The 26,104-nt window shown below is 43.7% G+C and overlaps 1 pseudogene across 1 annotated transcript in view; it reads right to left on the bottom strand.

Annotated features, from left to right (window-relative positions):
- The window catches only part of LOC149320381 (uncharacterized), a 31,465-nt pseudogene extending 19,270 nt beyond the window's left edge, over positions 1–12,195 (bottom strand). Inside the window, exons 1-4 of the transcript XR_016278806.1 lie at positions 11,394–12,195; positions 10,539–10,659; positions 6,784–7,830; positions 5,002–6,048 (exon numbers count right to left, since the gene is read on the bottom strand). The product of XR_016278806.1 is annotated as an uncharacterized LOC149320381 (transcript). The remainder of the gene's footprint in view (positions 1–5,001; positions 6,049–6,783; positions 7,831–10,538; positions 10,660–11,393) is intronic.
- Between the last annotated feature and the right edge of the window lie 13,909 nt (positions 12,196–26,104).

Below are 26,104 nucleotides of genomic sequence, written 5' to 3' on the forward strand. Positions count from 1 at the left end.
TTTCGAGTTGGTATTTGGTGCGCAGAATTGTTCCTGGCCATAGGATGCCTGCAACCTTGGACATCCATTCACTTACACCTACGCTGCTTAGATCAACATTTATGGCAGCAGCTTCGAAGGCTCCCATGTATGCTGGATCTAAACACATGCTGGCAACCTGGGTCAGGTCCTGTCCTTTGGCTTTGGGATAGCATATGTACACACTAGTCATCCATTGAACCCCGGTGTGGGCATCAAGCCTTCCTAGGTGGTCCGCTATAGTTTTTACTTCTGTTAGGGACCATGAGACAGTTTCGACCACTGTTTTAGTTACCACCCTGTTGTCCTCTGTCTCTCTGGTTTCTACCATCCTTCTGGTTTTTACAGGGTTTATTGGTGCTGCTGTGTCTGAGGTAACTTTTTTTGGAGAACTTGAAGTTATTATGTCCTCCTGCTCACTTCCTTCCCACTGGGAATTATAAGGTGGCAGTGTTTTGGATTTGGTGGGGAGTGGGGTCTCCTCATCCCAGTCTATGGTCCTTAAATACTGGGGGCTCACTGTGGCCACCACCGAGTGCCTGAGATCTAGGGCAGCCTCAAGCTCCTGGATGCGCTGCTCACACTTGGTGTGATCTGCTTTTGGGTTTCCCTTTGAGTAGTGGGCCAATACGTAATCGGCTGCCTGCTTTGCTTGCTTGAGCCTTCCTTCTAAATCCCGATTGTATTCTTTCAGCAGTTCAATCTCTGCCTGAGCCATTTCGGCCTGGCGGACTGCTTCTTCCCTCGCTATGATAGCAAGCGAGGCTTCGGCTTCCTTTTTCTTTACCAAGGCGGCCGATGCTTTTTCTCCCTCCGCAAGCCTTTTGTAGGCTTCGGTGGCTTCGTGGGCTAACATCCAAATTCCCCACGATGCCCATCTGTCCTTTTCTGATTTGGACACCCTTTTTAAACCTTTCCTCGCTGTCTGGGCATTGTACACCATGAGCAGCGTCTCAAATGGATCGTCGGTGAGGAGGCTTCTAGCCTTCCAGGGATTAGGTCCCTTTCCTAAGATCCATTTCTTCAGGCGGTCTTGAGGCTCTGCCGCCTTCACAAATTCCTCCACGCCTACCTGCATTTTGCTAAGGTGGATTGTGGACTGAACCTTACTCAAGGCCTCCAGGGAATCCCTTAGCTCCCGGAATTGCCACTCGGCTTTTCCGATAACCTACTCGGGGTCAGGGTTGGACACTCGCCTCCCCAGTTCGCGCAAGGGCCCGGCGCTCCTGCAGGTAGCGGCTTAGGGGTACTCCTTCGCTTAGACCCGGCCAGAAGTCAGTTTGGCCCTGCCTCCCTTTCACTGGGGGGTTTGGGTGCTGCAGTCCCACTCAGTGTGGCCCGGCTAACAGCACTCAAACCTTGGCCCCCAGCTAGACTTCTGCCTGAGCTTTATTTCCCGGTGGAATCGCCCACTTGGCGTCCACCGATGGCACTCCTTCTCTAGAGCTGCCTTCTCCCACCCTTGTGCCCGGGCTTTGGCCTCCGGTCAGGGACGTCCTCCTGCCTTTGCCTACCTCACCTGTCTAAGGGCGTTTAAAATTGCTGGGGTGAACCTAAAGTATATGGGGGTTTGAAGATCGGGGAATGGGGAGGACCTCTTCCTCTGCTTTCCCACCCACGATAGCGAAAATCCAAAGAGATGAAACGGGATTAGCCAACCCAAGATAGTCCTTTGCCCTTATGGCCAAGCGCACAAGAACACACACACACACCTCCCTATTTATTCCTGTCTGCAGCGGCCTTTTTGGAATCCCTGTTCTCTCTACGTTCCGAGATCTAGACAGCCCAAGTGATCAGTTTGGAAAGTCCAGATTTCGGGGGAGAGTTCTATGCCCAAGCTTTCTCCACCAAATTGTAGCCAAGGGTCCTTTTAGGGGAATTTTATTATGTTGTTATTAGTCCAAATATTGCAAGAGGGGGGCTGGCTACAAGCGCCCACCGAGATCGTCTCCCGATATGTATACGGAGTAGACCAGGGCCTCCCAACAAATAGAGCTGAGACAGACTTCTAGAATTAATAACCAATTTATTTATAAGGGGAAAAACACATGCAATTCACTAGCATACACACACACATACAAGGCTCAGGAAAAGCATAGGTTAGCATGGAATAGGATTTTAGGCATCACTGGGGTGATACGTACCAGAATGTAGACTCCCTCCAGGAACCCAAATGGAATATGATGAGGATGGCATGAGGCTCAGCCATGGAATGACTGGCCAGGAGTCAGGAGCCAGGAGCCAGGAGCCAGGAGCCAGGTCAGGGTTCAAGGGGACAGAGCTTCCCCCTGAAATCCAGACTGGCCCAGTGAACAGGCAAATCTGATGATATTTATAGGCAAAATCTTGCTTCTGGCAAAGGTGCTTGATGGTGAGAACAAAGGTGTTTAATTACTTGCTTTTCACCTGGATGTCCCTGTCTGATTGTCTTGGTGGTCTTAAGCTGCTCGGACAACAGACTCAAGGAGGGGGTAAGAGGCTCAGGCAAGGCAAATATTTGCTCTTCCTGGTCCTATGATAATCCTCTTATGCGACTCTCTAGATATGATGATGTGGGTACCCCTCAGGGGTGTGGTACATGTCCTTGTGCCTTGCTGGCAATGGTGGACAGAGTTCATCTAGGGGTCATTAAGGGTTATCATTTATACCAAAATTTATATGAAGCAGCATGGGTAACATTACTACCTAGATGATTCATGTCCTCTGTCATCCTTCTTTTTTATCAAATTATTTTTAATTTTCTCATTTTTGCATTTCAGCTATTCTATTTGTAATTTTCTTGCTTCCTCTACTAATTTCTTTCTATATAAATATCTTTCTTTTTAATCCCTATTCCAATAGTGATACATTTTAGTTGGGGTGTAGAGAGACGAGCTGTGTCCATCACGACCACATGCAGAGTTGATCCAGGTAGGCAGGACGCCCAGAAGTTGTTCTCTGTGAGAAGTATGCAAAGGCTTCAAGCTGCAAGGAAAGATTTCCTCCCACACAAGCTTCAGCCTTGAGCTCCCGGCTTGAAGGAACGAACCTCAGACAATAGGGTTCACTTGACACGAGGGCTTTACTCTTTGTTGCATAAACTATATACAAAGATTTTACCGAGTATCAGACAGCCGTCTTGAATACTCACAGCTATACAGACTAATAGTGTACTTTGCCAACCAACCATTACAACCCAACAATGGAGATAATCACCTTCTCCCTTACATAGGTGGTTTCATACCCAGTCCCTGTTGCATCATAACATTGCCCATGATGCACTGCTGGCTGACTTCACCTACTTTGCATGTTGCATCAGGCTTCCCATGATGCGCAGCTCACCAAATCCTGACTCATGCACACCTGCCACTTGAACTGTAGAAACCTCAGCTCAGTTCCTCCTAGTGGCCACATCCATGTCATTTTCACAGGCCAATGTGGAACATGGTCCTGACAATTTCCCCCTCAGCACTACCTTAACAGCATCCCATACCACACTTTTCCTAACCACGCCACTGGCATTTATTTTTTAAAATTCTTTATTTCTTGATTATTTTTTCTTTCATTACTACAACTGGATCAAATCTCCATTTCCTAACAATATTACCTTTAGCATTTTAATGTTTTACTGTTACTGCTATAATTAATGAAGCATGAATGAAATCCATTTTTTTTCTATAGACTATACTAATCCCAGTGTTATTTCCTACTTTAACTGAGAAAATATTAATTCAACTGTATTTTTTATATCTGCCTGAGTAGAATGTCTCTTCATTTTCCTTATATCCACATTTTTCATACCCATCTACTAAATTCCATCTCTTCAAATTAATATTTTTCCCTTTCTACCCTTCATATTTTTTGAAATTAATATTAAAGTCTCCTCCCAAATAAAGATTGCCTTCTGCAAAGCTATCTAATCCATTAAATATATTATTTAAGTAATCAATTTGATTTTTATAGTTTGTGTAGGTTTTTCAGGCTATGAGGTCATGTTCTGAAAGAGTTTATTTTTATTCAGCTAAGAACAACAGTTTTAACATTATATAATGTTCCTTCACCTTTTCTACTTGGAAATTTATTTAATCCCTTATCATTATTGCTACTTCTCTTGCTTTATTAGAACTTCTAGATTCAAACAGTGTTTTCCATTTCTTGTAATTAAATAATATATTCTCACTTTTTGTTTTGCGTCTCGTGTAACATTACTATATCCACTTTTTTCTCATCCAATAACCTATTCGGGCAATATTATTTTATTGTGGTTGACAATCCATAACATTCAAAGTCATAATGATAATATCTCCTATTTTATCAAATATCTTTTTCTTTCAGATCCTGAAATTCTACAACCAAATCTATAAACAACCATTCTCATTATTCTGTTGGCTCTCTTCTCAACTTTCCACCCCCTGGATTAGCAATATCAAAGAAAACTCTCTGGACCACTTGAGAAGCCAACATACAGCGCTATCTAAGGTAAACACTCTTAGAAGCAGCTTACTTCAATTTAACTGTGTTGGCAACACACTGACCACATTCCATAAACAAACTCACAGACACAGTTGATTTCTTCCAAGTCCTTGGAGAGTCTTTATCTGGAGTTCTGATACAAACAAATATTTACAAACCCTCCTGACTAAACATACACCTGCATTAATTCAGCAACGATCCTCACAACACACCCACACCAACCCCAACCCATTAACAATTCACCAGCATTAACCCACATGTGCTTTGACTCTCAGTGCACTTGTATACAGAGTTGGCTAAGAAACATAATCTGGTGCTACTCAGCATGATGCAATCTCTATAGAAAGCTTTTGCAGCATGCCAAGTGCTCTGATTCAGGAATTCCAGCCACTCAAAATATTTTACAAACAGTTTATAGAAACATTGTTCCAACATATTCCCCATCTCAAAATTTGGTTCCTCCTCTTCCCTAGATGAGATGCAGAACAAATAAAGTCCAGTACTATTGATCAGATTCCCATTCTTGATTACATTTCTCTCCCGTGTGGATTCTCTGATGCTTTGAAAGGTGTGACTTCTGAGCAAAGCATTTTCCACACTGCTGGCATTTGTATGGTCTCTCTCCTGCATGGACTCTCAGGTGAATTTCAAGGTGTGCCTTCTGAGCAAAGCATTTTCCACACTGTTGGCATTTGTATGGTCTCTCTCCTGTGTGGATTCTGCGATGTTTTGCAAGTGCAGACGTCTCAGCAAAAAATTTCCCACAATCCTGGCATTTATATGGCTTCTCTCCTGTGTGGACTCTCTGATGAGTAACAAGGGCTGAGCTCTGAGCAAAACATTTCCCACACTGCTGGCATTTGTATGGCTTCTCTCCTGTGTGGACTCTCTGATGCATCACAATGCCAGACAAGAAAGCAAAACATTTCCCACACTGCTGGCATTTGTATGGTTTCTCTCCTGTGTGGACTCTCTGATGCTTCAAAAGCTCTGACCTGACAACAAAACATTCCCTACACTGCTGGCATTTATATGGTTTCTCTCCTCTGTGGGTTCTCTGATGATTCACAAGGACTGACTTGTGAGCAAAGCATTTTCCACACTGCTGGCATTCATATTGTTTCTCTCTTGTGTGGACTAACAAGTGACTCACAAGGTGTGACTTGCGAGCAAAACATTTTCCACACAGCTGGCATTTGTATGGCTTCTCTCCTGTGTGGACTCTCTGATGAGCCAGAATGACTGACCTTTTAGCAAAACATTTTCCACACTGCTGACATTTGTACGGTTTCTCTCCTGTCTGGACTCTCTGATGTGTTTTAAGGTGTGCCATGCGAGCAAAGCATTTTCCACACTCCTGGCATTTGTATGCTTTCTCTCCTGTGTGGACCCGCTGATGAGTCACTAGGTGTGACTGCTGAGTAAAACATTTCCCACACTGCTGGCATTTGTATGGTCTTTCCCCTGTGTGGATCCTCTGATGAGGTATAAGGTATGACTTCCTAGAAAAACATTTCCCACACTGCTGGCATTTGTATTGTTTCTTTCCTGTGTAGATTCTCTGATGTGATACAAGATCTATAAAGAAGACAAGGACAAACAAGACTGAATCTCAGTGTTAGAAGGAATGATGGGATTAAGCAAGCTCAGGAAGGAAAAGCACTATCAGAGAAAGAGGAGCTTCTGTGCCCACTTTCTCTTCATAGATATATATGAAATAAGTACCCAACCTGGTTCACACCAGTTCATCCAAACTAGTTGTTAAAATTGGTTGGCTTCACAGATGCATCAAAACATGCAGGGCACCTTTTGCACTTATGTCCACACTAGTTCACTCAAGTCAGTAATCAAAATTTGTCAAATTCGCAGCTGCTTCTTTATAGGTTAAATACTCTCTGTGTAAGTGTGTGTGCATAAAACAGGATGATAGAGCAAAGAGAAGATGAGAATGAGTTACTGAAGGTGAAACCCTGAAGCAGTGCAGATTGACAGGAGGGCAGGAAAGAAAATTTGAATCTGGAGGAAGAAAGAAACACTGTTCTAACAAATCCCCCATCTCACCATTTCCCCATCTCATAATTTGGTTCCTCCTCTTCCCTCAATAATAATAATATTAATAAACTTTATGTTTATCCTGCCTCTCTCTCAGGATCGAGGCAGTTTACAATAAAAATCCATACAATACAAAAGTAATCCCAATTATTCCCTCCCTCCCTTAAAACATCATAATAAGTAACAATTAAACATTAAAATAGATGAGATGCAGAACAAATAAAGTCCACTACTATTGATCAGATTCCCATTCTTGATTACATTTATCTCCTGTGTGGATTCTCTGATGCTTTGAAAGGTGTGACTTCTGAGCAAAACATTTCCCACACTGCTGGCATTTGTGTGGTGTCTCTCCTGCATGGACTCTCAGGTGAATCTCAAGGTGTGCCTTCTGAGCAAAGCATTTTCCACACTGCTGGCATTTGTATGGTTTCTCTCCTGTGTGGATTCTGTGATGTTTTGCAAGGGCAGACGTCTCAGCAAAAACTTTCCCACATTGCTGGCATCTGTATGGCTTCTCCCCTGTATGGCTTCTCTGATGAGTAACAAGGGCAGTCGTCTGAGCAAAACATTTCCCACACTCCTGGCATTGGTATGGTTTCTCTCCTGTATGGACTCTCTGATGAATAACAAGGGCTGACCTCTGAGCAAACCATTTCCCACACTGCTGGCATTTGTATGGTTTCTCTCCTGTGTGGATTCTTTGATGCTTTGAAAGTACTGACTTGTGAGCAAAACATTTTCCACACTGCTGGCATTCGTATTGTTTCTCTCCTGTGTGGACTAACAAGTGACTCACAAGGTGTGACTTGCAAGCAAAACATTTCCCACACTCCTGGCATCTGTATGGTTTCTCTCCTGTGTGGACTCTCTGATGAGCCAGAATGACTGACCTTTTAGCAAAACATTTTCCACACTGCTGACATTTGTATGGTTTCTCTCCTGTTTGGATTCTCTGATGTGTTTTAAGGTATGCCATGCGAGAAAAGCATTTCCCACACTGCTGGCATTTGTATGGTTTCTCTCCTGTGTGGACCCCCTGATGCAATGCAAGGTCTGACCTGCGACCAAAAGATTTCCCACACTGCTGGCATTTGTGTGGTTTCTCTCCTGTGTGGACTATCTGATGAGTCACTAGGTGTGACTGCTGAGTAAAACATTTCCCACACTGCTGGCATTTGTATGGTCTCTCTCCTGTGTGGACTCGCTGATGAGTAAAAAAGATTGACTTATAAGCAAAACATTTCCCACACTGCTGGCATTTGTATTGTTTCTTTCCTGTGTGGATTCTCTGATGTGATACAAGATCTATAAAGAAGGACAAGGACAAACCAGACTGAATCTCTGTTAGAAGGAATGATGGGATTAAGCAAGCTCAGGAAGGAAAAGCACTATTAGAGAAAGAGGAGCCTTTGTGCCCCCTTTAACTTCGTAGATATATACGAAGACAAGTACCCGAGCTAGTTCACACCAGTTCATCCAAACTAGTTGTTAAAACTGGTTGGCTTCACAGATGCATCAAAACATGCAGGGCACCCTTTGCACTTACGTTCACACTAGTTCATCCAAGTCAGTAATCAAAGTTTGTCAGGTTCACAGCTGCTTTTTTATATGTGAAATAATCTCTCTGTGTGAGCGGGTGAGTGAGCATAAAACAGGATGATAGAGCAAAGAGAAGTTGAGAATGAGTTGCTAAAGGTAAAACCCTGAAGCAGTGCATATGGGCATGAGGGCAGGAAATAAGGTTTGAATCTGGAGGAAGAAGTGGAAAGCAATCAGCTATGTTGGAGCTCTGAGGGTGGGAGGGAAGGAAAGAGAAGCTAGAGGCATGAACCAGTTCATCTGCAGGAAAAACCCTTGAACAAGTACATTAAAAATGAAAAGAGGTGGGATGGGTATACTGCAAAATGTGTGATAGTTAACTGAGAGAGGGAAGGGAGGGAGCTGAAGCTGATAACACTAGACAATCTGTGCCATTGCTCTTGTGATAGGGAGAGGCAAGAACATCCTCCTCAGGGTTTGAGTGTGCACAAACATGTACTGTATAAGTCTAGAAATATTAGTCAAAAATTAACCCCCAAAAACCTAAGTTGACTTATCCATGGGTCAATGTAGGTAATGTACATTCATTCTTACACAAAAGGAACCCGCCGCTGCTGAAATCCAAGAATATTATCTGTCCTGGAAGCACTGACTCCTTTCTACTCCCTCATCCATCCAGTCTTTAGTGTGAGGTCAAAGAGTTATGCCTGCTGGAATTTTGTAATTTTTTGGCATTGTTTTCCTTTGTTTTGTGCATTAGATCCTTTGTAACGTGCACCTAAGTTTTAACCTTGACTTATCCACAGGCCCTATCAAAATCCATAATTTTGGCCTCCAAACTTGCCCTTGACTTATGCATGAAGTCGACTTATAGTGGAGTATATACAGTATACATTTAGGTGGAAAAAACAGAACCGGTCAATTATTTCAAATGACACCACTGGACCTGAGAATAAGCAGCTGCTGGGGATTTCTGGTCCTATTGTGGACCTTCCCAGAGGTTCCTTCTTGTCCACATAGTCCAGTGCTTCTCAATTATTTTCTGTCATGCCCCCCCTAGGAAGAAGAAAACATTTCACGCTCCCCACGTGACTGTAAATAGTATCATTTGTCTATAAAATTGTTATAAGTACACCTCTGCATAACACTGTATCCTGAGCCTCGCAACCCCCTTTACGGAGCCTCGCGACCCCCCGGGGGGCGCACCCCACTATTTGAGAAGTACTGATAGAAGCTGAAGTAGGAAGGAGAAGCTTTAATGTAAGCCACTTTGAGTCTGATTTAGTGAGAAAGGCAGGATAATAAATATATCTTGCTCCTCAATATCCTCTTGACATTTCTTAGCTGAAGTGGAAGCAGTTTTGCTACTGTTTGCCCTCTCTGAGTCATTTTAAAGCCAGGTGAAGCCTTTTCCCCAAGAGGATATTGGAAACCTGTCCAGAGCGTAGAAGGGCAGAAAGAGGTCTCAATAGTAAACTTGCTTTGGGATATGTTGAGGAGAATTGGGAGGCAAAAAACATTAACTGCCATGGTTCCTTCCTGTGAAATCTTAAGATTGGCAATTTAGGGAGGAGTTGCAATAGCAAGGACATTTCTATAAGTGCTTCTCAATGCACTTAAGCACTCCTTAAATGGTTGAAGTGCGTAAGCTAATTGCCCCCAACAAACTGGGTACTAATTTTAGCAGCCTTGGAAGGATGCCAGGCTGAGTTGACCCTGAACCCCTGGCTGGGATTGAACTCACAACTTTGTGCTTTGTGAGTGAGTGGCTGCAATACTGGCATTTAACCATTGCACCACCAGGACAGTCACATTCTCTCAGCCTTAGAGGAAAGCACAGGCACCCCCCCACCCGCAAAAATACTGCCAAGTAAAGCCCATCCCTTCCTTAGGGTTATTATAAGTCAGAAATGAGTTGAAGGCACACAACAACATCAAACACATTAACTGGGCTCCAACTTTGGCTGTTGGGAACTCTATGCAAAACCAATAAAAGTGGACTTGGAAATCCAGTGGGCCTCCCATGTGGATGTTGGCACTCCTGTTTGGGTCAGTTGGGAGCTGCAGTCCAAAATCAGCTAGAGAGGGCTTGGACCTCTATAGCAATAGCAATACAAATAACAATATTTATATACCACTTCATACCACACTAAGCAGTCTCTAAAAAGTTTACAACTGTAAGCTAATTGCCCCCAACAAGCTGGGTCCTTCATTGGAAGGATGTAAGCCTGAGTCGACTCGGAGCCCGAGTGGTATTGAACTCTCAACTGTGTGGTTTGTGAAGCAGTGGCTGCAGTATAGGCATTTTACCATTGCGCCACCAGTGGTATTTTGATTCAACTGATTCAACTCATAAAGCTAAAAATCCAAGGATCTGACAGGATGTTGCCATGACAATTAAAGTGGAAGCATAGTACTATGATGGTGTAGTATGAAAGGATCCTCAGGAACGACAATAGATTCAAACTCCTTACCCAGGAAGGACACATTCTCATGGTTTTCCATCATGACCATCTCATACAAAAATCTTTGTTTCCAATCCAACAGTTGCCATTCCTCCTCTGTGAAATACAGAGCGACATCCCCAAAGGTCACCTGCAACAGAAAATAACCCAAATCCAGAGACTGACTAAGCAAAAGTGGAGGAAAGCACATTGTGCATCTGAAATGTTATTTGATCACTTTAGAATACCAACAGAGTGGGATAAGTTTGAATATTCTCCCATCTCTTCCTGGATGTTGAAGAATGGGCATGAGGGAAAAGACAAGACTACAATCTGGGTCCCAGGTGATCTAGATTTCTCATGTGAAGGGAGGCTTTGTTTAACACTTGGGAACTCTTCCATGTAGGCCTTCCCAATCTGCATTATTAACTGGCATAAGTCTAAGGCAGCCACCCCGAATTAGCACACTTTTTGGATTTCCAGCCTGTATGGTCCAGTTTTTTTAGTACACAAGACAAAGACCAACAGAAGAGCCTCTTCCCATTCTTGACAATAAAAATATGAAAACCACAAATTAAATCATTAGGAATTACTACCTTTCATGAGGCTCAAAACCAGATGCCCGAGTCAGGTGCCTAACTACAAAAAAAAAAAAATGATGGACAAACCTTATCTAAAAGCCACAGGTTTAATGCTAATGCAGGAACAGGGCAAGTCCTTCTGAGGGGCCACCACTGGCAGAAAGCCCAGCAAGGACAAAATGGCTGGAAGCACCAATCAACTGAGCCACTGCAGGACAAAGGATGGCCTCTGACCACCCATTGCATCCCAGACTGAAAAATTCCCAATGGTTCTATCACAAAGAAGGAGGGGGTGAACATTAACCTGGTCTATGTTCATCTTTCCTGCAATTTCTTTCATGGAGAAGGATTTCAGTGTAGCTTCTCCTCTCTGCCTACGTTTGGAGACCATCTTGGACCTATGCACATCTGCACAAAGAACAAATGGAGACATTTTACATGTGTACACATTTATACAGTCTTCCATGGACCACCAAAAAGACAATTCAATGGCTCTGAGAACAAATCTAGCCTGAACTTACACCGGGAGACAAATTAACTAAAGTGAGGCTAGCATACTTTGGACACTTTGTGAGATGACATGAGTCACTGAAAAAGATGATGATGGTTAGTAAAGAGTAAGGCAGCAGGAAAAGAGAAAGAAGGCACTGCAGGTGGATTGACTCAAGAAAGCCAATATGCTCTGCTTGCAAGACCTCAAGCAAGTCACACTCTCTCAGCCTTCGAGAAAAGCAAACCCGTCTGAATATATCTTGCCAAGGAAGTCCTGTGATGAGTGTACTTTGGCATTTTGGCCTTAGTTTGGAACAACAGAAGAAAGCAGAGGCAGAGGGGGAAATGGGAGGAGGAGAAACTTAAAAGCAGGCAAAAAAGTGGGACAAGAGAAGATTCAGCAGGACCCTCCTTGCCAAATGGGGACAACTGGAGAGTATTGGTGTTTGTGTGCTGTTACTTTCCCATTTTTCTTGTGGGGTTTCCCATAGGGAGGCATGGAAATTGAGGGGAGATGGAATAGATACAGTTGGGCTCTACTTTTATTGTTCCTACATTATTTTCCCATTAATATTCCCTAAAACTAAACCTCCTCCTGCAGGGACTGTCTGGGAGAGGGGCCTCCCTTCCTCCCCCCCCCCCCCATCCTCTGCCATCAGACTTGAGCTCCTGAAGGCAAAGAGGAGCCCCTTGAATTCACTAAACCCCCCTCACAAAAAAAGTCCCACCCCACACACAAAAACAATCTAAGCCTCCCTCCCTTCCTCCCCTCCATCCACAACACTGGAGCCCCTGGTGAAACAAGTCATGCCAGACTAACCTGATCTCTTTTTTATATATATAAAATTACCAGCTTGATAGATGAAGGGAACGCTGTGGATATAGTATATCTTGATTTCAGTAAGGCCTTTGACAAGGTTCCCCATGATATTCTTGCAAACAAGCTTGTAAAATGTGGGATAGACAAGGTAAATGTTACCTGGATTTGTAATTGGGAACTGCAGTACAAAATCAGCAAGGGAGGGCTACAGCAATAACAACAGAAATAGAAATAGCCATTGCACCCAAAGGGTGCTCAACAATGGCTCCTTTTCATCCTGAAGAGAAGTGACCATCGGGATCCCACAGGGGTCTGTCCTGGGCCCAGTGCTATTCAACATCTTTATCAATGACTTGGAGGACAGAATTGGGGGCATACCTTCTCCCCCCCCCCTTTTTTCTGACTTAATCTTTATTATTATAAAGAAAAAACAAATGAACAAAACATTGTACCTTTTCATTTAAATTATGTACATCCATGCATTTCTGTAATCTTCAGCAGTCTTCTGTGTTTGTAAATTATAATAACATTATTGCTCCCAAAGAACTGTTTTGAATATCATACCTTCAAATTTGCAGATGACACCAAATTAGGAGGAATAGCTAATACTCCAGAGGACAGGATCAAAATTCAAAATGACCTGAATAGACTAGAAAGCTGGGCCAAAGCTAACAAAATGAAATTCAACACAGAGAAATGTAAGGTATTGCACTTTGGGTGGAAAAAGGAAATGCACAGATATAGGAATATGGGGGACACCTGGCAGAATGAAACTACATGTGAAAGGGATCTAGACCACAAGTTGAACATGAGTCAACAGTGCGATGGGGCAGCTAAAAAGGCCAATGCAATTTTAGGCTGCATCAATAGAAGTATAGTGTCTAGATCAAGGGAAGTAATAGTGCCACTCTATTCTGCTTTGGTCAGGCGCCAACTGGAATATTGTGTCCAGTTCTGGGCACCATAATTTAAAAAGGACATTGAGAAACTGGAGCGTGTCCAAAGGAGAGTGACTAAAATGGTGAAGGGCCTGGAAACCTTGCCCTATGAGGAACGACTCAGGGAGCTGGGGATGTTTAGCCTGGAGAAAAGAAGGTTAAGAGGTGATATGATGGCCCTGTTTAAATAAAGGGATGCCATACTGAGGAGGGAGCAAGCTTGTTTTCTGCTGCTCCAGAGAATAGGACCCTTTACAATGGATGCAAGCTGCAGGAATAGAGATTCCACTCAACACTGGAGAGTGGGCCACACTCCCTGAGAGAGTGGCGGAGTCTCCTTCCTTGGAGGTCTTTGATTCTGCTCCAAGAACCCATGGATCTCTTTCTCCTCCTTCTCTTCCCACTCAGAGTGCCTCTACACTGTAGAAATAATGCAGTCCGATACCATTTTAAGCGCTACAGACCCATCCTGTGGAATCCTGGGATCGGATGCTTTACCAAGTCTTTCTCCTCCTCCGCCGCCCAAGAGAGCTGCTGACTCCCCAAACTCCAGGATCTTGTAGGAGGGAGCCGTGGCAGTTAAAGCCATGTCCCAGTGCCTCCATTCCTGCAGTGTAGCTGCACCCTCGGCCCCACAGCAGGGCCTCCCTCTGCCCTCCCCTCCCCATTGTGTGTGCCTGTGGGGGGGCTTTTCAGGGAGGGAGGAAGGGGCCTTGGAAAGGAGAATAGGGAGCAAGGGGGGTCTCCCTTCATCCCAAATTGGGGGTGGCAGGAACAGGGACCACCTCCCCACCTGGGAGGCACCAAGGGGGGGCTCTCCTCCTCCTCCTCCTCCCAGCCTGCCACAAAGCCCCATTTGGAGTGCCCTCAAGTTACCTCCTCTTTTGCCTGGCTCGGATTCCTAGAGAGTCCTCTAAGGGTGAGAGAGAGAGCAGAGGCTCAGATTCCTAGAGAGTCCTCCAAGGGTGAGAGAGAGCAGTCTCAGATTCCTAGAGAGTCCTCCAAGGGTGAGAGAGAGCAGTCAGATTCCTAGAGAGTCCTCCAAGGGTGAGAGAGAGCAGAGGCTCGGATTCCTAGAGAGTCCTCCAAGGGGCGAGAGCTGTTTAGGGGAAAGGACTGTTTTTGTAATGGCTCTCCATATCATTCAGGACCTGTTCATTGGGCTTCAAAATGTATATTTTTTGTAACCAATGATTGAACAAAATGTACCTATGTTTACATTCTATGTATCAATCAATATATAGCTTAGAAGTTCTTTGTTTGCATCCCTATAATAGGTTATGCCACTTATTGATCAGGGCTTCAGACCTTTGGCAGATATTCCTCTGAAGCCAGATGGATAATAAAACTTGCCAACTTTCTTGCACTTCTGGGTCTCCCTGGTTGAATCTTTGGGAATAGCTGCAATCCAGAGAGGCTGGGAAGGGAAAGGGAACTGAGGAGGGAGGCGTTCAGAGCCTGACTTCGGGAGGGGGGAGAGAAATGCCCCCTCCTTCCACCCCTCTTGGCCCCTGCCCCTCCCCCCAAGATGTTTGGCAATGGAAGAGCCCTCTCCTTAATCTGTTTGCCAAAGTCACCCCCTTTGCTTCCCTCTCAGGACCCTTTATGGGGGTTGTATGCAGTTTCTATGGGGGTTGCCAGGGGAAGACCTCCCCAGATGCATATCATTTTCTTCCTGGAGCTGCTTGGTGTGTTTTAGTTCCTCTTTTCAAGGAAACCCAGAGAGGCTCTTCAGGGTTTCCCTAAATGGAAAAGAATCCCTTGAGATGCCAGACAGGAAAAAAAGAGAAACTGAGGGGAAAGAAAGAAGGAATACAGCCCCCTCCATTTCCTTCCTCATCACAGCCCCCCCCAACATATTTTTTCTACTTCTGCTTTGTTGTATTTTTATTTATACTTTGAAAAGACCCCTGGAGAGCCATGGGGCAGTTCAGTCACTGAACCAAAGACTCCATTAGAATAGAAAATCTCTTTCTGCAACTGTGATGATCTCTGGGGTCCAAGCAGCCAAACAGCACCCTGTCCTTGGCCCTTAGCCCCAGCAGACCCTTTAATTTTCTCTAGTCTCCTGGGTCTCTATTCCCATTCCCTGCAGAGCTGAGTGATACCCCTTGAGATCCTCTAGTCACGCTGCCACCACCCAGTGAATCTACAATGAATTCCTCTTAGCACACACTGGGACTTGCTAAGGACTTATAGTTTCCTTCCCTTGCTAGTCTAAGCAAGCAACAACTGAGCTAAGGCACATGTATAGGAGTATAGAGACAGCAGATACTTTTAAAGAAAGTGTTTATTCTAACTAGACAGAATAGAGAAATAAGGTATCATTCATGCAAGGCCTCCTGGCCTTGCAGGTACAGAATGCATAGTTATAAGATGTTCATTTCAGGCAAGCCAAAAGATAAACATACCAAAAGCCTAAACCAGGGGTAGGCAACCTGCGGCCCGCGGGCCAGATGCAGCCCGGTGAGGCCTTGGGACCGGCCCCAGCCCAGTCCTGCCGCCGATTGCCGCCGGGGCCTTTGGCCTCTCGCGCACAGGGGCAATTGTCTATAGAAGCCTCAGAAACATGCATTTATATTAACATTTTTTAAAAAATCAGCAAATTTTTTTGCGTGTCCTCCACTTTTTTTAAAAAAAGTGTCCACCATTTGAAAATTTTGTCCTACATTTGTCCCGGCTTATTTAATTATTTCTTTTTAAAAATATATTTAATTATTTATTTTTTGGCTTCGGCCCCCCAGTTGTCTGAGGGACAGCAACCCGGCCCCCGGCTCAAAAAGGTTGCCTAACCCTGGCCTAAATGCTCTGACTAACACATTTCTTAAGCTACTCACACTGAGATGGGATCTGCAGTCCTTGATGGGTTTTGGATGCTCTCATTGCCTAGCTCAAACTGCCTCCCTTAAGCCTGTCCTCTTGGCTCAGGCCCAACAGCTGGGCTCCCAGACAAGAAAAGACCCAGAACACATGCTCTCAGAGGCCTGTTGAAAACTTCTGTTGGAAGGTTCTTGAAACTCTTGTTCCTGTTCCACTGATTGGCCAGTTGAGCCTTAGGCCAGCTATGATGTAAACTCTCATTAACATATGTCTCCCCCAGCTTAACCCTTTGTTGTCTGAGAGAAATCCTCAAAGGACTGGTGGCCCAGTCATTACAGCAACTGTGACTAGATGTTTTTAAAATGAGTTTTATGGGGGGAAACACACAAGAAAAAGAAATCTGATTAATTTTTATTTTCAGTCTCACATTGTAAATATCGGAGAGTTCTAAGAGGCAGAAGTCTCTAATCCTTTTACCTTTGCAACAAGCCAACAAGGTAGGCACAAGAGAGAGGCTGGCTTGCCCATGAACACCACAAACTAATTTTATGACTATACAAAAAAAGAAAGAAAAAAAGGCAGAAATGCCCCTGTCAAGAAATAGACGAGTCTCCATCTAATTCTTCCTTTACCACCCTTCCAAATAAAATTTTTGATTTCTTTATTCCATTGATCTATTATCTGATTATTAATACTAATTGGCAAGTTTGTGAGAAGAAAAAAATCTTGGGTAAGATTGACATTTTAATTGCATTAATTTTACCTAATATCAATAAATTTAAATTAGCCCATCTACCCAATTGCTTCTTTATACTATTCCACATTATTTTATAGTTGTTGTCAAATAGGTTCATATTATTATTTGAAACACAGATTCCTAAGTATCTTACTTTATTTGATATTTCACATCCTGTTTTCCTTCTCAGTATTTCTTTTTCCTCCTTATTCATATTTTTTGTTATTATTATCGATTTTCCTTTATTTATTTTAAATCCAGACAGTTTTCCAAACTGATTTAACTCTGCCATCAGAGCTTCGATATTATTTAAAGGGTCCTCCAGTATTACAACCAAATCATCCGCATAAGCTTGTACTTTAAACTCCTCATTTTTAATTTTCAATCCTCTAATCTTCTGATTCCAATATTATTTAACAAAAATTCCATTAGCAATACAAATATCAAGGGGGACAACGGACACCCCTGTCTTGTCCCCCTCTTAATATTAAATTCCTTTGTTAGTTCCCAATTGACAACTAATCTCGCTGTTTGATTTTTATATATTTCCATTATACTTTTGATAAATTTTCCCACATGTCCATTATTCCCAGCAGTTTAAACATAAAATTCCAGGTGATGCTGTCAAACGCTTTCTCCACGTCGACAAACAGCAGAGCAGCCTTTTTCTCATTATGAGTATTATAATAGTCCAATGCGTTTATTATAGTTCTTATATTATTTTTTATTTTTCTCCCTGGTAAAAAGCCATTAAACTTAAAAGAAAAAAAGGAAAGGGGGGGATGTGATATGCCTGACTTTAAGATCTACAGGTGGGCTTGTAATATGCTATGGCTGGAGGATTGGGTAACATTAAAGGATAGAAGTGTTTTGAGTTTGGAAGGAGCCAACCTTCGTTTTGGTTGGCACGGATACCTCTGGTATAATAAAGCGTTAATACATTCGATTCGAAGCTCTTTCCCTTATCAAGGAGGATGAAGAAGAGCAGCATGGACAGACTTCAGGGACAGAGCAGGGGAGCCTGAGAGTGCCACTCGAGGGAACAGTCGCTGCTAAGCCTCGGAGGAGGCGTGTGGTCGTAGTGGGGGACTCCTTGCTGAGGGGTACAGAAGCAGTGATTTGTAGGCCTGACAAGATGTCTCGAGAGGTGTGTTGTCTTCCAGGTGCAAAGATCCGTGATGTGACAGAGAGACTGACAAGACTGGTCAAGCCTACTGACCAATACCCCTTCCTTTTGGTCCACGTGGGAACTAATGATACTGCAAGACACAGCCTTCAGGACATCAAAAGGGATTACGAGGCGCTTGGTAGGAAGCTGAAAGGAATGGATGTACAGGTTGTCATCTCGTCTCTTCTGCCAGTTGAAGGGCATGGTCCAGGAAGGGAGAGGAAAATAGCAGATGTGAACAACTGGCTCCGCAGATGGTGCCGCCGAGAAGGATTTGGATTCTTCGATCATGGGCTGCGGTTCCATGAGGAGGGACTTCTTGCAACAGACGGGTTGCATCTCACGCCAGTTGGAAGAAATGTTTTTGCCAACAGTCTCAAGAACTTGATCAGGAGAGCTTTAAACAGAGTTCCGAGGGGAAGGGAGACAATATTAAGGAAGGCGAAAGGGATGGCGAAAATAGTCAAACTGACATAGAGGAAACAAGGCAAACAGTGCAAGGACCCAACAGTGGGAGGCAAAAAAACTTGCACAGGCAGCAAGTAAAAGGGAACCATGGTCTGCGATGTCTCTACACTAATGCACAGAGCATGGGAAATAAGCAAGTTGAACTCGAACTCCTAGTACAACAAAGCAAATATGATATAATAGGCATCACTGAAACCTGGTGGGATGAGTCTCATGATTCGAATGTGGAAATAGAGGGGTATAACCTTATTAAGAGAAATAGGCCAAACAGGAAAGGAGGAGGAATAGCACTATATGTCAGAGATATTTACACCAGTGAAGAGATCCAGGACATCAATCCTGGAAGCCAGGTGGAGAGCACCTGGATAAGAATCAAAGGGGAGGGAAACAACAAGGGTGTTACAGTGGGAGTCTACTACAGACCCCCAAGTCAGACTGAGGAATTGGATGATACCTTTCTAGAACAGATGAGCACACACTCAGAAAGGAGAGATGTAGTAGTGATGGGCGACTTCAACTACCCTGATATTTGCTGGAAGTCAAACTCAGCAAAATCCTCAAGGTCTAGCAAATTCCTCACTTGCCTGGAAGACAATTTCATGGTCCAAAAGGTGGAAGAGGCAACAAGGGGGTCAGCTATTTTAGATCTGATCCTAACCAACAAAGATGACTTGGTTAATGAGGTGCAAGTGGTGGGATCATTAGGTGGAAGTGACCATGTTCTCCTGGAGTTTGTAATACAGTGGAAAGGAGAAGCCAGGCAGAGTCAGACACGCATCCTAGACTTTAGGAGAGCGGATTTCAGTAAACTTAGAGAAGTATTGAGGGCGATTCCATGGTCAGAAATACTAAAAGATAAAGGAGTTCAGGACGGATGGGACTTTCTCAAAAGGGAGATACTGAAGGCACAATTTCAAACAGTTCCAGTGAGAAAGAAAAACGGGAGGTGTCTCAAGAAACCAGGATGGATGACTAAGGAACTTTCAACCGAGCTAAGTTTGAAACGGAACATGTATAAGAAATGGAAAAAGGGGGAAATCACGAAAAAGGAATTCAAAGAAATAGCAGGCATGTGTAGGGGTAAAGTCAGAAAAGCTAAAGCGCAGAATGAACTCAGGCTTGCTAGAGAGGTTAAGAACAATAAAAAGGGCTTTTTTGGATATGTCCGCAGCAAAAGGAAGAAGAAGGAAACGGTAGGGTCACTGCGTGGAGAAGATGGCAAAATGCTAACAGAAGACAGAGAAAAGGCAGAATTACTCAACACCTTCTTTGCCTCAGTCTTCTCAGAAAAGGCAAAGGGTGCTCAACCTGAGGATAATGGAGCAGAGGACAGAGTAGGGGAATTTCAGCACAGAATAAGTAAAGAGATAGTAGAGGAACACCTTGTTAATCTAAATGAATTTAAGTCTCCGGGACCAGATGAACTCCATCCAAGGGTACTAAAAGAACTGGCAAAAGTAATATCGGAGCCATTGGCAATCATATTTGAAAACTCCTGGAGAACAGGAGAGATCCCAGCAGACTGGAGGAGGGCAAACGTTGTCCCCATCTTCAAAAAGGGGAAAAAAGAGGATCCCAACAATGATCGTCCAGTTAGTCTGACATCAGTTCTAGGAAAGATTCTGGAGCAGATCATTAAACAGAGAGTCTGTGAACATCTAGATGGCAATGCCATAATCACAAAAACTCAACATGGGTTTCAGAGAAACAAGTCATGCCAGACAAATCTAATCTCTTTCTTTGATAAAATTACCAGCTTGGTAGATGAAGGGAATGCTGTGGATATAGTATATCTTGATTTCAGTAAGGCCTTTGACAAGGTTTCCCATGACATTCTTGCAAACAAGCTTGTAAAATGTGGGCTAGACAAAGGAACTGTTAAATGGATCTGTAATTGGTTGACCGGCCGAACCCAAAGGGTGCTCAACAATGGCTCCTTTTCATCCTGGAGAGAAGTGACCAGTGGGGTCCCACAGGGCTCTGTCCTGGGCCCAGTGCTATTCAACATCTTTATCAATGACCTGGATGACAGAATTGGGAGCATACTTATCAAATTTGCAGATGACACCAAATTAGGGGGAATAGCTAATACCCCAGAGGACAGGATCAAGATTCAAAATGACCTGAATAGACTAGAAAGCTGGGCCAAAGCTGACAAAATGAGATTCAACACAGAGAAATGTAAGGTATTGCACTTAGGGCGGAAAAATAAAATGCACAGATATAGGATGGGTGACACCTGGTTGAATGAAACTACGTGTGAAAGGGATCTAGGAGTCCAAGTAGACCACAAGTTGAACATGAGGGAACAGTGTGATGCGGCAGCTAAAAAGGCCAATGCTATTTTAGGCTGCATCAATAGAAGTATAGTGTCTAGATCAAGAGAAGTAATAGTGCCACTGTATTCTGCTTTGGTCAGGCCCCACCTAGAATATTGTGTCCAGTTCTGGGCGCCACAATTCAGAAAGGACATTGAGAAACTGGAGCGTGTCCAAAGGAGGGCGACAAAAATGGTGAAGGGTCTGGAAACCATGCCCTATGAGGAACGACTTAGGGAGCTGGGGATGTTTAGCCTGGAGAAAAGAAGGTTAAGAGGTGATTTGATAGCCCTGTTTAAATATTTGAAAGGATGTCATATTGAGGAGGGAGCAAGCTTGTTTTCTGCTGCTCCAGAGAACAGGACCCGGAACAATGGATGCAAACTGCAGGAAAAGAGATTCCACCTGAACATTAGGAGGAACTTCCTGACAGTAAGGGCTGTTCGACAGTGGAATGCACTCCCTCAGAGGGTGATAGAGTCTCCTTCCTTGGAGGTCTTTAAACAGAGGCTGGATGGCCATCTGTCAGGGATGCTTTGATTTGGATTTCCTGCATGGCAGGGGGTTGGACTGGATGGCCCTAGTGGTCTCTTCCAACTCTACGATTCTATGATTCTATGATTCTATGATTCTATGAAAGATTTCTACAATAACCCAATCAGGAGGGCATTAATGGAGACATGGAAGATAATTAAGACTAAATTTTATTTTAAAATACCGGGATGGGTTTCAACCCATGAAGCCTTTGCAAATAGATGGGATGTACAAGGCAATTGGTTAAAATATAATGATCTAATTAAAATTAAGGAGAAACATGATTTGATTATGAAAACGAGAGAGGAACTAGTTAATGAAGGTAAGGAAATAAGTTGGTATACTTATTATCAAATAAGACACAGATTTAAAGAAGACAAAAGAACGGCAGGAATTGATTTGAAAGAAATGGAACTGGATAAATTAATAATGGAAAATGAGGGAAGAAAAATAAGAAAATATTATGATCTATTTAGAGAAAGAGAATTAGAAAGGGAGCCGATAAAACAATTTATGATTGACTGGGCAAAGGACTTTGGGCATGAAATACCATTGGAAGCTTGGCAGAAAGCATGGAAGAGGACAAACTCCTTTACCATGTCTCAAGATTTGAAAGAGAACTTCCTAAAGATAAGCAATAAGTGGTATTACACGCCTGCCAGACTGAAAAAAATGTTTAAAGTGGATAACGATTGTTGTTGGAGATGCAATAAAGAAAAAGGAACGATGATCCACATGTGGTGGAAATATGAAAAAATAAAAGATTTCTGGGAAGACGTTTATAATATAATACAACAAATATTTGGTATTAGTTATAAAAAAAACCCAGAGATATATTTACTAAATATGACGTACTTTTTAAAGCCAGAGGAGGAAAAGAAATTCTGGAAAATTGTACTGTACATGATAACCCTTGCTAGGATGGTGATTGCTAGACACTGGAAAGAAAGTGAAAAGATACAGATAGATGAATGGTTAATGAAATTAAATGATACAAGACAACTAGACCTGCTTTCATGTAAATTGGGGGACGGGGAGAAGGATAAACTGGAAAAAGAATGGGGTCAATTAGTGATGTTTCAGAAAAAAAGATGGTGTCTGGATGAAAACCTGGTTAGGTTGGTTATCTAAATGAAGTAAACTGTATTAGTCCAGGAAAGGAATATGGGAGTTAAATGTAAACAAGGCTATACTTATATGATATATTTTGGAGAATACGTCTGGATATATACAATCTATGGATAATTTTTTTTTTGCTTTAGTCTCTTTTTCTGGCTTGTTTAGGAATATAATTATATGTTTTTAGGAGACAGATATGTTTGTATATTATTATTGGCAAGAAGCAAAAAGAAGACAAGTAAGCAACACAAAAGAAGATAAAAAAGACAGAAAGCAAAGTTATGAAGAACAACTGGTGATGTAAAGGATATGTTTTTGTGCTGAGATTGTAATCTGTAATTTGTAAATATTGTATTAATATAAACTAATAAAAATATTCAAAAAAAAGAAAGAAATAGACGAGTCTCTTAGATCTGTCCTGTAGGAATTCTATTCTGAAGGTCTAGAATGTGAAGAAAATAATTTCATTTTCCACAAAATTTTGCTTGATGTCAGCATTCCAAGCATTTTGGCAACTGTAATGTATTATCAAAGAAACTCTAAGAAATAATTCTTGCCTGGAACATCGGAAAGAATGCCACATTTTCCCATACTCCTTTTTCCTTTTTCTTCTCCATGCTTAGAAGAAATGAATTGGGAATGGCAAAATCCAGCTCCAACCCTTCGGCTTCCAACCGGCAGCCACTTTCCTGGGAGTAATAAAAATGAAAATCAAATACCAATTGAAAATGAAAATGAAATAAAAGTTGTCCTGGATAATATTTTTTTTCCTGGCTTCCGTCAAATATAGCAAAACATCAAACCTTGTGTCTCAGTCTGCCAACTGCAATGTGTAAAGAAATCAGACAAAGGCATCCATCTGGTATGGACAATTTAAGTGACACCTGGCCAACTCAATTGACACTTGACCAATTCAGTTGACTCCGAAACTAGGCAAGTCTATTCCTTTTTATAGGCAGAAACAAAATAGACAGGAAAAATACAGAATGTTAGCATGGTTTGGTTAATCATTTGTGCCTTGACCTTTGGTTTTCTGTACTTGTAATAGTTAACCTGTTTCCTTCCCCGAGAGGGAAGTACCAGATTAATTTTTGCAATTTATGTCTAACTGGTTGGAAATTCTCCCATTTTAATCCAAAAGACAAACACTGTGCAAAGCATGTCGGCATGAACAGAAAAATACTCCTACAACAGTGTGAATAATATTTGTCTGTATGCAATTGCTACGTACTTTTACACCACACTTTTGGGCTCAAGGTGGTTTATGCAGCCCCTTTCCTCAATAGTTTTATCCTCACAACCATGTCAGGTAGGTCAGGCAGAGAGAGAATGACCTATCCAAGTGAGTGTAATGATTTATGAAGACATTTGCCTGAGAAGTTCCAGGACAACAGTAATCCCTCCACCATGGTAGCTGTGAGTCCAGCAATCCATGGTGCCATTGGCAAGGGAAAACATGGGGTAGAGGCATGGAATCACATTGTTGTTATCAAACTCTGCCCAGTTCATGGATGGCACAGTAGAAATCACAGTATGTGGGTGGGGGTGCCTTCAAGACACCTGTTAACTTACCATTAATTTTTCAGAGGGTTTTCTTAGGCAAAGAATACTCAGAGCTGGTTTTGCCAGTTCCTTCCTCTGAAACAGAGCTTACAGCCCCAGGTATTCATTCTATCCAAGTACTAACCAAGGACTGACCCTGCTTAGCTTCCATGATCAGACAAGATCTGAGAAGTAATACATTGAGTATTTAGGCAAGGCTAATGATCACAGACATTGCCATCATAGCACAGAAACCTGAGGTGTGTCCCTACTATATCTTTTATTTTCTTCCCTCCAAAATGTATTAAGGGGAGAGAATGCTGGAATATTTCACAATGCCTTTTGACTGGTAATAATAATAATAATAAGTTTTATTTATAGACCGCTATTCCGCAATGATCATAGCGGTGTACAGTAAAAAATGAATACAAAACAAATATAAGGTGACAGTTAAAGGAGGGAGAAGTCTCAACCTTCAGGCAGTCCCTGATGTTGCTGGGTCTGCCTGATCGCTCCCTCTGAGGCCGAGATGACAGTTAAAGAGGGAGGGGCCTCTTCCTTCAGGCAGTCCTTGAGGTTTTTGGGTCTGCCTAATCGCTCCCTCTGAGGCCGATGATGACAGTTAAAGAGGGAGGAGCCTCTTCCTTCAGGCAGTCCCCGATGTTGCTGGGTCTGCCTGATCGCTCCCTCTGAGGCCAAGATGACAGTTAAAGAGGGAGGAGCCTCTTCCTTCAGGCTGTCCCTGATGTTGCTGGGTCTGCCTGATCGCTCCCTCTGAGGCCGAGATGACAGTTAAAGAGGCAGGGGCCTCTTCCTTCAGGCAGTCCCTGATGTTTCTGGGTCTGCCTAATCGCTCCCTCTGAGGCCAAGATGACAGTTAAAGAGGGAGGAGCCTCTTCCTTCAGGCAGTCCCTGATGTTGCTGGGTCTGCCTGATCGCTCCCTCTGAGGCCGAGATGACAGTTAAAGAGGGAGGGGCCTCTTCCTTCAGGCTGTCCCTGATGTTGCTGGGTCTGCCTGATCGCTCCCTCTGAGGCCAAGATGACAGTTGAGGAGGGAGGGGCCTCTTCCTTCAGGCTGTCCCTGATGTTGCTGGGTCTGCCTGATCGCTCACTCTGAGGCCGAGATGACAGTTAAAGAGGGAGGGGCCTCTTCCTTCAGGCTGTCCCTGATGTTGCTGGGTCTGCCTGATCGCTCCCTCTGAGGCCGAGATGACAGTTAAAGAGGCAGGGGCCTCTTCCTTCAGGCAGTCCCTGATGTTTCTGGGTCTGCCTAATAGCTCCCTCTGAGGCCAAGATGACAGTTAAAGAGGGAGGAGCCTCTTCCTTCAGGCAGTCCTCGATGTTGCTGGGTCTGCCTGATCGCTCCCTCTGAGGCCGAGATGACAGTTAAAGAGGGAGGGGCCTCTTCCTTCAGGCTGTCCCTGATGTTGCTGGGTCTGCCTGATCGCTCCCTCTGAGGCTGAGATGACAGTTAAAGAGGCAGGGGCCTCTTCCTTCAGGCAGTCCCTGATGTTTCTGGGTCTGCCTAATCGCTCCCTCTGAGGCCAAGATGACAGTTAAGGAGGGAGGGGCCTCTTCCTTCAGGCAGTCCTTGATGTTGCTGGGTCTGCCTGATCGCTCCCTCTGAGGCCGAGATGACAGTTAAAGAGGGAGGGGCCTCTTCCTTCAGGCTGTCCCTGATGTTGCTGGGTCTGCCTGATCGCTCCCTCTGAGGCCAAGATGACAGTTAAGGAGGGAGGGGCCTCTTCCTTCAGGCTGTCCCTGATGTTGCTGGGTCTTCCTGATCGCTCCCTCTGAGGCCAAGATGACAGTTAAGGAGGGAGGGGCCTCTTCCTTCAGGCAGTCCCTGATGTTTCTGGGTCTGCCTAATCGCTCCCTCTGAGGCCAAGATGACAGTTAAAGAGGCAGGGGCCTCTTCCTTCAGGCAGTCCCTGATGTTTCTGGGTCTGCCTAATCGCTCCCTCTGAGGCCAAGATGACAGTTAAAGAGGGAGGAGCCTCTTCCTTCAGGCAGTCCTCGATGTTGCTGGGTCTGCCTGATCGCTCCCTCTGAGGCCGAG

This window comes from Sceloporus occidentalis, unplaced genomic scaffold (genome assembly GCF_023333645.1).
Source record: "Sceloporus occidentalis isolate IW3139 unplaced genomic scaffold, rSceOcc1.0.p SCAF_1, whole genome shotgun sequence".
Classification (NCBI taxonomy): Eukaryota; Metazoa; Chordata; class Lepidosauria; order Squamata; family Phrynosomatidae; genus Sceloporus; species Sceloporus occidentalis.